We start from the raw sequence: 16058 nt of genomic DNA, 5'->3' as shown, positions 1-16058 counted from the left end.
TGTTTTAGCATTTGTTAAAAATTATTCCTTTGCCCAGCCTGTTTATTATGAGTCTCAGAACAGGAAAGATTTTGCAGGAGTGGAAAGAATGTATGGTAATACTATTGCGCAAGGGTGATGCAAAGACGGATGTGTCCAACTATCGACCAATCAATATCTAAGGAGCAGTAGTGAAAATTTTGGAAAACTTAGTTAGAGCTCGCAATAAAAAATGGGTTGACAGAGAATCTCTACTTTGCAACGAACAGCGTGGGTTTACTAAGGGAAGGTCATGCTTTAGTAACTACCTCACATTCTGTAACAATATTACCGTTTAACTAGACAAGGGAAATGGATACACCATGATGCTGTTGAATATTTCTAAGACATTTGACAGAGTACAGCATGGAGATCTGTTGAATAAATTGAATTATAAACTATTGGCATGCATAAGAGAATGGCTGATTGACCGATATCAAAACTCGGTATATGGGGATTGTGAATATGCAAGATTCAAGGTAGCCAGTGGTGTTCGTCAAGGATCTGTACATCAATGACATTGGATTTGACATGCAACATACAGCTATTTGCTGGTGATGCAAAGATAAGTTGGGAAATCAGTAATGCTGCTGATATGCAGTAGTTGCAGAATGATTTGAATGAGCTCGAATTCAGTTCAACGTCAATCATGCACTTTAGTGTGATTAGATATCTAATGTCATATTATGTTAGTGGGATTATGCTAGGAAAAATTGATCAAGTTTTGGATCTGGATTTTAGTAAACAGGAAGTATGTGTAATTCATGGATCATATAGGAAAGATCGTAAATACAGCTCAGAGAATAATTGCAATGCTGCCTCTTACAGAGCCTTGATAAGACCTCACTTGGGACTACTGCGCGCTTTTCTGCTCTCCTGATTTCCGTTGTGATTCTTATACTGTGGAGAGAGTGTAAAAGGAGAGTGTCAAAATGATATCCGGATTGTGAATACTGATTACGAACACAGATTGAGAATTTGTAGGCTGGGGAACCTTAGCAAACAGGAGAAAGAGGGGAGATATGATTGAGACTTACAAACTTCTGAAAGAGTCATACAGGATTACATTCGATATATAAGTTTATATTTCATTGGGGGGGGGGATGGAGAAAGGGTATCCTTAGAAATTTAGAATGAATGCTGTCAAAAAGGGGATGAGGGCTAGATTTTTCTCTCAGAGGGTGGTGCGTGATTGGAATGGATTGCCTTTGTATGTTTTGTGTGCGAGTAGCGTCAATGAATTCAGCAAGAGGTATGACAGCTCGAGCGAATAGTATAGCCTTCTTCGCTGAGTTCCTAACTCCCGGGAAGTCTCTCTTAATAATAATAATAATAATAATAATAATAATAATAATAATGTGGAATAAATGATAAAATTTCTCCATGTCGATAATCATGATTTTCTTTCTTCTTTATTATTTTAATTAAAAGTAATAATTTAATTGTATATCTAAAGTTAAAAACTATTTTAAAACTAAGCGGGAACATAACAATACGCAATCATTATTATTTTTACACTTATGTAAATATGATGATATCGTTAAAATATTGCAAAATTTGCATGCACAAAATTTGTCTTCTAGTTACAGTTTCCTCTCTGATCGTTCAGTGTAGGCTATAGTTGTTGGTTCCCCCCTCATTATCTTTATCTATAGATTAAAGGATACTTCAGCGCGTGGGCATTTCCACACTCTTCCTTCGATTCATTCAAGACCTTCTCTCATTCAAATTCTATTCATACATTTTCTGATGACAGCAGAGTCCGTTTCATTTCTCTTGTCTTCCCTTTACTTAACTTTTGTAATGGTCAGATAATTCAAGAATCAAAATCTGGTGTAACTAATAACACTAATCTCTTCCCCATTCTAAAGTGGCGTGAAAGCAATCTAACGAATTTTAGTGATACCAAAATATAACACGGTCTTATTTCATGGAAAGAAAGAAACATCCTATTTCACATTCTTAACTTATTACAGTATATTGCACCAACATATCATCCTCTTCATTCACCTTATCTGTTTCTGTTCCATGTAAAAACATCTTTCAGCTCTTCAGTAAGGGCTAACTTCTCACATCCCAAGCACTAATTAATACAAACTTGCATTAAAGTTGATGTTAAAAAGAAAAAAAAAGAAAGAAAAATGAATACAATATTAACTATACATCACAAAGCAAGTGCCGCTTTGTCAGTTCCTGTATTGTATCTGTCATTTATGTTAAAAATGCTTTTACCGCTATGCGACAGACTTGCACTTCATTGAAAAAATACACAGGCATGTCCGCTGTGCACTCCATCAAAAAAGCAGCCAAGAAAACACAAGCTATGTTACACCAAATCATCAAGAGCCTCAACAACAGAAAGGCGCCAGGTCCTGACGAGATTTCAAACCAAACCATAAAAGCACTCCCCCATAAAACAGTTATGCATCTTGTGGCTATCATCAACGCGATGCTAAGACTCAACTACTTCCCCACTTGCTGGAAGCAGGCAGATGTAATCCTCATCCACAACTAGGAAAATCACCTCAATTCCCCCAGAACTACAGAACTATCAGCCTCCTATCAAATCTGGGAAATATCGCCGAAAAGATAATTCTGAACCGCCTTCAAAACGAAACGGATAGGATCCACCTAATCCCAAAAGAACAATTCGGATTTCGCAAAGGCCACTGCACAACTCAACAGGTCCACAGACTTATAGAGTTCATAACTACTGGATACAACACACAGTTGCAATCTTGCTAGATGTGGCGAAAGCCTTTGACAAAGTATGGCAAAAAGGCCTCATCCACAAATTAATAGCTGCAAAATACACACTATACCTCGCCAAAATCATAGCATCCTATCTGAAAGACCGAAAATTTCAAAGTTAAGCTACGTGGCCTCAGATCCTCCATGAGAAGCATCACAGCATGGGTCCCGCAAGGCTCCCTCCTATCACCGCTACTCCTCAACATTTTCATCTCAGACGTACCAAGCACAGCATCATCCACCATGGCTTTCTATGCAGACGAACATGGCAATACTGACCAGATCACTCAGGCCACACTTAGCCACACAACGACTACAAGACGTAGCAACAAATCTTGAAGAATGGTTTCAGAAATGGAGGATAGGTGTCAACGCCGACAAGAGCACGGCCATACTCTTTACAAGAAGGAAGGCAACCTACCACTGAGCAGTCACGATGCTCGACACTGATATACACTGAAATCCCATGCAAAAAGAAGTAAAATACCTGGGAATCAAACTGGATAACCGACTTAGCTTCAACTCCCATATCTAACATGCTTGATACAAAGCCAACTCAGCAATAGCCCAACTCTACCCTCTACTCAACCGAAGAAGCAAAGTCAGTACAGAAAACAAACTAACAATATACAAAACAACCCATACTAACGTACGGATCGCCGGCATGGAGCCCACCTCCTCCAGCAACATCAAAAGACTACAGGTATTACAAAACAAATGCCTCCGATTGATCTTCGACGCCCCGTGGTTTGTTAGGAATGCTCTCCTCCACCAAGACGGAAACATGCCAGACATACCTTCGTATCTCAACCAGACTGCTGTCAAGTACACGCCCAGGAATCACTTCAACCCAACCAACTCATTCGTGATTCATCAAATTAGGATGCAAATGACAGATGGAGACACAAACGCCCTAAGGTAGCTCTGATGATCGCGTCCAACGATTCTACACAGTCCTAATTCGGGCGAGCGAGGCGCTCAAAAATTTCTCATTATTAATAATCACAATCTAGCGATGATGAGATAAAATCCAAGGGATTGATGCCCATCTCGCCATTAAAGTTAACAGTTAACATATAACTGGATGGAGTGGAATAGAGATTCCGGAGATGTGGTGATTAATACCCTTGGAGGGAAATGGATGGCAATGCTGTAGCCAATGAAGTTATAACTGAGGCTCGACTATTGCTGTTACCCTCCTGCCATGATCAGAGCATTTACATGATCAGAGCTTTTATAGCTCAATAACACCTTATCCCTTACACTGTCCTCTACAGATAACGGGGAAGATGAAAAGCATTTGCTTGCTTCTTGCTTCGCCCCTTTAAGTCAGTCCTTATAATGACTATAAGAAATGTAAGAGGATATTTTGCGTAAGTACTAAAAATTGTGTACTATTTATTTGTAAACAAATAAATAGTACACAATTTTTGTGTACTATTTCTAATCCGCTAGGGCAGAATATAAAGAATATTGCAATAATAAATTTCCTTTGTTCAATAAAAATTATAAACGAATAAATTATTATTTTCTATTCTTATTTTCTTTGTTTACAAGTAAATAGTACACAATTTTTAGTACTTACGCAAAATATCCACTTACATTTCTTATAGTCCTTATAAGGACTGACTTAAAGGGGCGAAGCAAGAATGCTTTTCATCTTCCCAGTTATCTGTAGACGACAGTGTAGGGATAAGGTGTTATTGAGCTATTAAAGCTCTAATCATGGCAGGAGGGTAACAGCAATAGCCAATCCTCAGTTAGAACTTCATTGGCTACAGCATTGCCATCCATTACCCTCCAAGGGTATTGGATTGAATGAATCAAACACCGCATCTCATGGTCGATTGATCCAAATCTACAACTTACGTTCTTAAAAGAACTGGGCGATGGATTGAGTCCTTGACTCTTTATCCCGTCATCTGAATGAAGAAAATCTGTGTGGATGGAGTGTTGTTGAGCTAAAAAGCTCTAGTCATGGCTGGGTAACGGCAATAGCCGAGCCTCAGTTAAAACTTCATTGGCTACAGCATTGCCATTTGTTACCCTGGAAGTCCTAAAAAGGACTGCATAATTTCCTCGCTCATAACCCTGCAACTTACGTCCTTATAGTCCTTATAAGGACTGGCTTAAAGGGGCGAAGCAAGAATGCTTTTCATCTTCCCCGTTATCTGTAGAGGACAGTGTAGGGATAAGGTGTTATTGAGCTATTAAATCTCTGATCGTGGCAGGAGGGTAACAGCAATAGCCGAGCCTCAGTTAGAACTTCATTGGCTACAGCATTGCCATCCATTACACTCCAAGAGTATGGTGTCAATTCCTCCCTTCAAAAACACCGCTGCTGCGAAAATAACAATATCATTACAAATTATTATAAAATAAAAATGGTGTTTAATTACGTTTAAAATTATAAAACATCGTTTATAAAGTTATTATATAGCATTTCTTATTTTATGAAAATATATAAAATATTTTTAATTACTTAGGAAAATTTAACATTCTTTCCTTTCATCCGATTCCATCTTAATAGAATGCTTTCGCCTACCAGAAAAAGTAACAAAGAAAAAACCTAATTATGTAATTGTATCTAGATTCACATATGTAATTTTGAACTTAACATTTCAGCTAATGATATAATGAGTATTATAATTTTTAGATGGATTTGTAGATGAAAGATGAAACGTAAAAAGTGAAATGCGTAGAAATATTTACCTTGCCGTACATTTAATTGTAAACATCTGATAAAATTTGGTTAACATGATTAAGGAAATTTCAGAAACCTTAATAATATCAGGTTTACACTGTTCATAGTCACAAAGTTGTCTAAGATACCTGATTGTTGTGTTTTAATTTTTTTTGGGAGATGGACCGAGTCCTTGAGTCTTTATTCCGTCATCTGATTGAAGAAAACGTGTGGATGGGATGTTATTGTTCTAAAAGCATGACTGGGTAACGGCAATAGCCGAGCCTCAGTTAAAACCTAATTGGCTACGCCATTGCCATCTGTTACCCTCTCGCGGAGGAGCCGATTGTTGTGTTAAAGCAGGGGTCTTCAACCTTTCAGACAGTGCGGGTTAAAATTTCAATGAAGTCATCGGGCCACTAAACTACACCGCGGAATTTATAATCATAGGATGCTTTCCAGATTCACAAGAAACGCTGTGAATTTGATACTTTACATAAAATCCTATAAAAATAAACACACTCAGCTTTAAGAGAGTAGGTAGGAGTCGGGTTCATGATAAGTAAATACAATCAAAACTTGAAAAAAGATAATTTAATGAAGAAAATATTTATTTTTTACAATGTCAATGGGCAACTTGGCAATGTTTTTCCTTGACCAGTTTGTCTATGTTGGCATCAATGCTGGAAGTCGCTATGCGCACAGTATTCTCGAGATGTTGGTCCGTAATCTGAGTTCTTGTCTTGGAATTCACATGCTTTATTCTGGAGAAGAACTACTCACATAAGTGGGGATTCCTAACAAAGTGCACATCTTCAAACCATGCCGGCGAAGATTAGGGAATGCGTCCTTAGAAATGTAGTCTTTCTTAAATGTAAGCAAGGGCACATTGAATAATTTTTCTCTCAAAGAGGATTCGTTTTGGAGTTCAAGCAGCTCCATTCGTACTGAGCCTGGCATTTCGGCAGCATTGGCACTGAATAGCATTGAAAAAATCTAAAGTTGACTGTTGGTTTCGAAAATCAATAAATCTTTCTTCGAACTCATTTCGCAACACGACTAATTTTGTAACATATTCTTCAAGAGACGAACAGTTGGACTCAGCGAGAAGTTGAAAATTAGTTAAGTCTTTATTTGCGAGTCGTGCTTCCCAAAGTTTGAGCTTGGTCACAGAGGTTTTGAAGTGATCAAACAGAGTGTGCATCAGTTGATCTTTGGATTGTAGCCGCGTATTTAGGTCATTCATACACAACGAGATGTTGATCACAAAGGCAACGTCTGTCATCCTCTTCAGATCGTTAAATTCCGCAATCGGATTCCCCTTGGTTTGCATGAACTGCTGTATTTCGCTCCTTAAGTCAAAGACTCTTTTAAGACCCTTCCCTCTGCTCAACCAACGCACATCACTATAATAAACCACATCGCCGTGATCCGCTTCGCACGCTTGGGTCAAAAACTCTTGGAATTGACGATGATTCAATCCCTTTGCTCTAATAATGTCCACGACGGTCACAATAACTTTCATGACATTCTCAAATCCAATAGTCTTCGCGCAAAAATTCTCCTGGTGGATTAAACAGTGGTAATGGACCAAATATTTTCCTTCTAGTTCTGGTTGTTTCCGTAGCAGCGGGGCAAGCCCTTCTTTGTTTCCCACTATAGCAGAGGCACCATCAGTTACCACACTCCCGAGGTTGGTTAAGCTGAGGTCGAAACGCTGAAGCTTTTTCTTGGCGGCTTCAAGAATATCAGTGCCTTTCGTCCTTCCCTTCATAGTACGAGCGCTAGCAGTTCTTCTGTCACATTGAATTATTGATCAATGCAACGGACAAAGATAGTCAGTTGTGCTGTATTCTTCACATCTGTGCTCTCATATAAAGCAAGTGAATATGACGTAAATTTGGATGTCCGTTTTTTAAAGTTCCTTCAATGTCATTGGAAAGTACTTCAACATGTCGTGCTGCAGTTTCCCTAGATAAACTCTGTTTTTTAAACACTTCGTTATTATTCGGGCACAGAATATCCCCAGCAGGGATGAGACTCTCTTTCACAAACTCGCCGTCCAAGAAGGCTTTTGATTTTTTAGCAATTTTTTCAGCTATTATATAACTTAATTTGACTCACACTTCACTTTCTTCCCTCTGCCTTTTAAACGTACCCTGCTGGCATTTAAATCAATTTGGAGACTGTTCGCTTTGTCCCCACGAAGCCGCCCTTGAAGGTGATCGAAATTGGATGCTAGCTTTGTCGCATAGTGTCGTTTTGTATTGTATTCTTTGGATATTGACACTGACTCACGACAAATTAAACACACTGACTTATCGTCGATCGGCACAAAAAAGTACAAATTGCTCCACTTTCCAAAAACCCGACAAGAATCACTTGATTTACGCCCAAAAAATGACCCAAAATGACAGTTTAAACGGTTATTTTCCACTGAATATGTCTCACACTAATGAAAAAATCTAGCAGTATAAATCCACAATAGGCTATGACTGACACAACGAAATGTGCTTGCGCTTATACACGAATATCACACTGTTCATGACTGACTGACTGTTGATGAGATCCTCTTGTATTTATATGGAAATAACGAAGTATCGAGAACCTTCGAGATGTACCTGGAAGGCACTACACGGCGCACTCGAACGAACTACTGCTGCAGCCATCTACCTGCGACGTTAGTACACGTACTTAAGTGCCGCTTGGCGCTGGTAGATGGCTGAAGAAGCATATCTATTTGATATTTATTAGGATTTTATGTAAAGTATCAAATGCAAAGCGTTCCTTGTGATCTGGAAAACATCTTACAATTTTAAATACCGCAGTATAGCTTAGTGGCCCGCAGCCTTCATTGAAATTATTTTTTATTTAATCGCGTTTTAATGTTAAGTAGTTATTTTTTAAAAAAATGGCAGCGAGCCACGGCAAAGAGCTCCCAGGGCCACAGGTGGCCCGAGGGCGTTGAAGACCCCCGTTTTTTTTTGGGGGGGGGGGGGAGTAGATGGACTGAGTCCTTGACTCTTTATCTCGTCATCTGATTGAGAAAATCTATGAATCGGGTATTATTATTGGGCTATATAAGCTCTGATCATGGCAGGAGGGTAACAGATGGTTGAAGAAGCATGTCTATTTAATATTTATTTTCATAGGATTTTATGTAAAGTATCAATAATGTAAAGTTGCAATGAATAAGTATATCTATTTGATATTTATTTTTATAGGATTGTATGTAAAGTATCAATAATGTAAAGTTGCAATGAATAAGTATATCTATTTGATATTTATTTTTATAGGATTGTATGTAAAGTATCAATAATGTAAAGTTGCAATAAACAGCAATATAAGCTCTGATCAGCCGAACCTCAGTTAAAACTTCATTGGCTACAGGATTGCCATCCATTACCCTCCTTGGGTACCCATTTCAGTCGCCTCGTATGGCATCCATGGGCTGCAGTGGAACTATTCTTATTCTTATCCCTGCCACCACACGGGGAACCACTGTGTTAAAAGATACTTGATGTTGATTAATATCCGTTGCCTGAAACTAATAAAGGTGTCTTCGTTAATGCAAATTATTACTTTAAATTCAATAACTATTTTGATATTCTACATTATTATTAAGAGTATTTGATTAGTAAGAATTTTAATACAAAAATCATTACTCTCCTTTTTTATGCAATTTTAACACTTCCACAATTTACTAAATAGAAAACTAATGATATCCATATTTGTTGGAATTTTAAGAACTTCACATGTTAACCCGTTATGTAATGTTGGTTTATTTAACCTTCTGTTGAATATAATGAACTTTTCCTAGTTATATCTCTATTAGTAGGAATAAAAATTGTTGTGAACTTAAAATATAATGTTATTTAAACCAACTAGCAAAATTTAGAATGAACGGAGTCGAAAAAAAAAGAACTTTAAACCACGATAGTATTCCCATAGTTCCGCAAATTGAACGAGGCGTCGATATTTAATTGGTTGACTCATTGTAATAAAAACATTCAAAGCGCATTTTACACCGAATCTGATCCTCTGTTAAAAAAAAAAAAATCTCAGACATGCTGAACTATGTTGAACACGACGAGCATTTTGACCAGTATAATTTCTCACATATCAGACTAACATGTACATAATATTTGACGTAATAATCATATATTTACACTCAGTTTGAATGTTGAATACTGATCAAATAACAATGCACCCATCTTTCCCTTGCTAAAGCCATTCAGTGCATCTTTTATTTGTTACCATCACTTTTACTACCCTATATCCCATAGTAACACCATCAAGACCTGGCTCGCCTGCTGGCATTCACTCATCTCTTCCAGTTCCTCCGATGCAAGATTGGAATACATTGAGTAGTTCTTTACCAAGAAATATCCATTACACCCATATTCTTTCGTGAGAAAGAAAGCAAACAAATTTAAAGTAGTTTTTACATTACATGAATAAAGTATCTACTCATGATATTATCCTCCCGATTGAGATTATACTTGTGCTCCAGAACTAACATTATTTAAACAACAAGCATGACCCTTTATGTTTAAAACCAAGCTTGCATTTACCGTTTTAAGGAAAGTCAAAGCCGGCTATCAATCTATGTTCAATTTTATCATACTTCACGTCTCTACAAACCAAGGTGAAGGCCATGAACCACAAACCTCTGCACGAATCTCTGAAAATAGGTTAGTTAGCATCAATGTATGTTTATTTAATTTCAGTCTACAGTTGATCTCTTCGCATTCACCACCTAACTTTCAACTTAAATCATAGAGAGGTTTGTAGAAAATCACATGGTTCCACTCACCATTTCAAATGCATTTGATTGGATCGGATCTATACCAGCAGGGTTTTACTGTCTTTTGCTCTTTGTCGACCTGCAGCGTCTTCTATGGTATGCCATTAATTGTCATCGTAAATGGTTTTCTGTTTTCAGTTTTCCCCACAACTACAGATTTATCTGTGGTCTCTGTGCTTCTGTTCAAAAACGACGGCCGTTTACTGAGCACAAATCCTATTCATAGCTCTGCAGATCACAGTACAATCCATTCCTCTCTTTATTTAACAACACTTTTAGATCCCATTCACTGATTATTAAGTTAATGTAATATTAATATTAAGTTAATGTAATATTATAATACAGTAAACTCTCGATTTAACAGACAAAATTCCGGTCCGTATGTCACATATGAAAATTAACACCCTGTTAATTTTAAAATGCTTTTAACCAAGATTTGCTTATAATTAAATTAACAGGTTATTTGTTATTAATTTCCTGTTATTAACAATTTTTGGCGAATAGTCCACCATATGTTGGAAAAACACTGTTGTAATTTAACCAACATAAATGAGTCACCACTCATAGAACATGTTCGGCGAATGATTAGGACGTGATCACACCACTCGCAGTGTAATTGGTTCTCTTGTCGCGTGGCGTGACTTTCTACGGCAGTTTTATTACACACAATTTCGTAATTTTAGGGAGTTAATTATAAAAAAACGGCAGAATTCAAAAGTTCAAAAAATAAGTTGATAGTTTTTTCAAAACAGTATTGCCTAAACCAAGCGCCTCAACATCGAACATTAACTTATCTAAAAGTGTCTGTGAAACAATTTTTTTTCTTATTACAGTGCGAACATGGAGAAAATTGCAGTATATTATCGATATTTTTATTTCAAAAAATTCGCGATTTGACGGACTTTAGATTTAACGGGCACCCCTCAGTCCCTATTAGTCCGTTAAATGGAGGGTTTACTGTATATCGTATAATAGAATTAGTTGCACGTGACAAAAATCTGGAACTCCATAGCAAAAATCTGGATCTTCGAGAAACTGAACAGTTTACCTTTTTTAATCGTAAATAGTACTTTATATACAATGTGTAATAAAACTAATCAAAAAGAAATAAATTAATATAAATAAACAAAAACATTTTAAATAAAGACCAAGAGAAAAATTAATTAAATATTTCAGAAAATTCAGAAAAAGTTCTAATATATCGCTATAATAGCTCATACACTTATTAAGAATAAGAATGATGATAATGAAAATAATAGACCAGTTAGTGTTTTATATGCATTTATTTGTAAGAAAGGTAAAATGGTTGCAGTTACAATATTTTGAAGAAAGATGAAATGCATGTAGTAAGTGTTGGAAACTAAAAATCGGTATATTTCAGGGGATTGATAATATCGAACGGATTTAACGTCGGTATTTTTTCAATGTGGGGGGGGGGGGGGGTGGGGGGGGGGGGGGGTGGGGGGGGGGGGGGGTGGGGGGGGGGGGGGGTGGGGGGGGGGGGGGGTGGGGGGGGGGGGGGGTGGGGGGGGGGGGGGGTGGGGGGGGGGGGGGGTGGGGGGGGGGGGGGGTGGGGGGGGGGGGGGGTGGGGGGGGGGGGGGGTGGGGGGGGGGGGGGGTGGGGGGGGGGGGGGGTGGGGGGGGGGGGGGGTGGGGGGGGGGGGGGGTGGGGGGGGGGGGGGGTGGGGGGGGGGGGGGGTGGGGGGGGGGGGGGGTGGGGGGGGGGGGGGGTGGGGGGGGGGGGGGGTGGGGGGGGGGGGGGGTGGGGGGGGGGGGGGGTGGGGGGGGGGGGGGGTGGGGGGGGGGGGGGGTGGGGGGGGGGGGGGGTGGGGGGGGGGGGGGGTGGGGGGGGGGGGGGGTGGGGGGGGGGGGGGGTGGGGGGGGGGGGGGGTGGGGGGGGGGGGGGGTGGGGGGGGGGGGGGGTGGGCGAGAGGAGGAGTCGCAACTCGACTAGACCGCCTTTATATCCTCCAGGAACCTAGGGCCACGAGTTATCTCGGTCAGGCATATAGCGGTTGGTAGATCGATAACAGAACATAAAATGGTTCTGATGAACATCGAACTACCCGAGGTCGTAGAAACATCGAGAGAGCCCTGGAAAATGCCTCCAGGCCTCCCCAAAATTAATAGCAAGGATTTGCGGCTGCTATGCGAAGGAAGGAAAAGGGCCAACTGGGACTGGGACGCGTGGGCCCAGTTCAAAACAGAGGCAATAGAGCTCTTCCAAAACATCTCCAGAGAAAGAGCTCAGGCGCAAAGGAAAAAAATGAGAGAGCTGTACCGAGAGCTAGGGTGGTACCGGGCTAACCAGAGAAACGGTATTCCTAGCAATTCGCTTATTAAAGACGTGGAAATCGAACTCGAGGCACTTCGACTGAAAAAAGTCGCCGAGCTCAATTTTCGCACCAGACTGTTTCTCCGGCAGGCGGAAACACCGTCAGCCGCCTTTTAAAACCGGCAGCGCATAGCAGCACAAGACGAGAAAACGGTTCGGCAAATTCATGCTAACGGGCAAACACTCACAATCACGGGATTTCCCAGCATTTTCCCAGCACTACACGAGAACCTATTCCGATGAAGCTGAGGAGACAGGCGACTTCGGAGTGTGAAACATTGACAACATGCCTGAACACCTCAGGCATGTTGTCAATGTTGGTGGACTCTTCAAAAGAGACCAATCACTTCGGAAGAGGTTACTCGAGCCTACAAACAGCTGAAGCTTCGGAAAACCCCTGGCATGGATGGGCTAGGGGTTGATCTCTATCGCTCAGCCTGGAACTTCATCTTGCCTATCCTGGTCTCATTATTCAACAGATTCCTATTCACTTTTGACGTACCTGCTGACTTCGTTAGTGGGTACACAATTTTCATCCCCAAGAAAGGGAGAGACCTAAATAGCATGGGTAGCTGGAGGCCCATTTCCTTGACTAACACAGACTACAAATTATTCGCAAGAGTGATTTGCAACCGTCTGAAGTTGGACATTGGGAGTGTGCTAACCAGCACTCAAGTATACGGAGTTCCGGGAAGATCGATGGAGCTCAACCCCTTCCTGATAAGAGACGTTCTTCGCTTTGTGACGAACAGGGAACTCCCACTTGCACTCGTATCAGTAGGCTTAGATATCTCGATCGATAGTGCAGCGCACAACTTCCTGCACTATATCCTAGAGAAAGTCGGAGTGGCGGCCTGCGTAAGGGAAGCAATCAAAAGCATGTACGGTAAAACAACAACGCACGTTGCGATTAATGGGTTTCTTTCAGAACCCATTCCCATACGCAGAGGGGTTTGGCAATGCTGCCCCTCTTAGCCCCCTTCTCTTCTCTTTATTACTAGAGCCTCTTCTAAAAAAATTGATGAGACGCGCGCAGTAAGAGGAATTCCGCTACCCTTAGGCTCCAAACAGAGCAAAACTATCGCATATGCCGATGACATTGTCGGAACCCTTAGGGATTCCGAATCGATTTACATCTTCTTCGGCATACTGCGAGAGTTCAGCGTGCTCAGTGGTCTTCACACCAACCCAGAAAACACAAGAATCAAACTTTATGGGAAATTCGGTCCTGCAGGTCTTCCCTATGGTCTGAAACCCACAACCGGCCCATTAACAATACTAGTAATTCCCTTCCTAGCGACCCCTGTGTTGCAATCACAAACCTTAATAGAAAGATGCTGCTAAAAACTCAAACTCTTTAACCCCAACTAGCTATCATTCGAAGGTAGAGCAACAGTTATCAAAACAGTCCTAAAACCGATGTTACTGCACACCATTAACCTCACAAACATCACAGACACACAAGACAACGCCATTCACAAACATATCACTGATTTTTTCTGGAACAACAGGAAACACGAGGTGCGCAGGGCCTTTCTAAATCTTCCCCCCACACTAGAAGGATTCGCCCTGTCAATCCTCAAATACTGCCACCTAACCAACACTGCTCAGACCATACCGAAAGCACTGGCATTAAATCACCCTTCCGGCAATCTGATTAAATACTTCTTAGGATTTTTCCTACCCTACTTCGGGATCACTGGCCACGCCGGACCATCTGCGGAGACGGTGCCTGAGTGGTACTACACAATAGGAACACTTTTCAAAAAATTGGCAACGGATGGAGTTCGAGTGCTTCAGCTCAGCCCAAACAAGCTGTTCTTGAAAATGTTTGACCACTTTGACTGGGAAAAGCCCGATCTGGGCACAAACGGAGAGGTGCTGTACACCAATATAAAAAACAGCTGGGGACAACCATTTCACAGGGACCTAGCCTGGAGAATCACCTACGACAGACTCCCGGTGAAACTGGTAAAATCAGCCTACAACTCGCGACAGTGCAACACCTTCTGCGACGTCTGCGACGCGATAGAAACCGTAGGGCATCTCTTCTTTCACTGCCCGCCAGCACAGCTTGTTTGGAACAGACTGGCTGAGGTGCTTGCGATCCCAGCGCTCACATTCGCCGACGTACTCTTGCTACAGTTTCCTCCCCCAGTAACCAAAAACAAGAAACACCTGATTTTCCTAATAAATGTGATTAAACACCACATTTGAAAAATCAGGTAAAAACATCTTCTTAACGAGGAGGATCCCATCTATCTCCGTGTTAAGAACTGTCTCTCATCCTACCTCCGCTGCTTCCTGGAGCAGGAAAGGTACTTACGGGGAGAAAAGCGGTTCGTGAGGAGATGGTGCGACCCATCAACCATCTGCCAGATCATACAGGGGGGAATCCGGTTGTGTCTGCTCCTATAACACCTTCAAGTTGTAGGTGTTGACGCTATCTCGATCTTCCTTCCTGATCAGCGTTTAACCCAGTAGTATGTATAGTCCTTTCACAGTTGAAAGTTTTTCTGTCCCCAGGTTGGGGTTGACCTGAACAAACACGGACTGCGAAGGCCAACATTGAGTTGGTCCCAAGCCCTTTTCAGGGCGGGGTCTTCCGAGCCAGGTCATCTCCCTTCTTTTCCTGCTTATACTGTTCTGGGTTTGCTCGGCAAACTCCTTCCTGTATAGAATTGTCTTCCACATAATCTTTAGATCTATTTACACTTGTTAATTTTGCTTAGTCTCTCCTTTTTTTTTCCTTTTCAGGATTTTTCCTTTTTAAAAGTAAAAAATCAACGACCGTTTTAGAAGCACCCCAGGGGAGTCAACAGCTAAAACAGGTCAGCTGAGACCTCATTTATCTACTCTACTACTATGCACTCTATCTTTATTTCCTCTCCTACTATCTGCTGAATCTCAGCCTATCTTACTCCAGGGCCAATGATGAGATACGTTGAACTCACAAATTATTATTATTTATATTAATCAGCCTACAACCCGCGACCGTGCAATCCCTTCTGCGACGTCTGCGGCGCGATAGAAACCGTAGGGCATCTCTTCTTTCGCTGCCCGCCAGCACAGCGCGTTTGGCACAGACTGGCTGAGGTGCTTGCGATCACAGCGCTCACATTCGCCGAAGTACTCTTGCTACAGTTACCTCCCCCAGTAACCAAAAACAAGAAACACCTGATTTTCGTAATAAATGTGATTAAACACCACATTTGAAAAATCAGGTAAAAATACCTTCTTAACGAGGGGGATCGCATCTATCTCTGTGTTAAGAACTTTCTCTCAGCCTACTTCCGCCGCTTCCTGGTGCAGGAAAGGTATTAACGGGGAGAAGAGCGGTTCCTGAGGAGATGGTGCGATCCACCTACCATCTGCCAGATCATACAGGGGAGAATTCGGTTGTGTGTGCACCTATAACGCCTTCAAGGTGAAGGTGTTGACGCTATCTCGATTTTCCTTCCTGA

The sequence above is a fragment of the Typopeltis vanoorti genome, chromosome 6 (assembly GCF_054136105.1).
Source record: "Typopeltis vanoorti isolate ZY-2024b chromosome 6, IOZ_Tvanoo_1.0, whole genome shotgun sequence".
Taxonomy (NCBI): domain Eukaryota; kingdom Metazoa; phylum Arthropoda; class Arachnida; order Uropygi; family Thelyphonidae; genus Typopeltis; species Typopeltis vanoorti.
The sequence above is the reverse complement of the archived record's forward strand: the minus strand, read 5'-3'. Positions refer to the sequence as shown.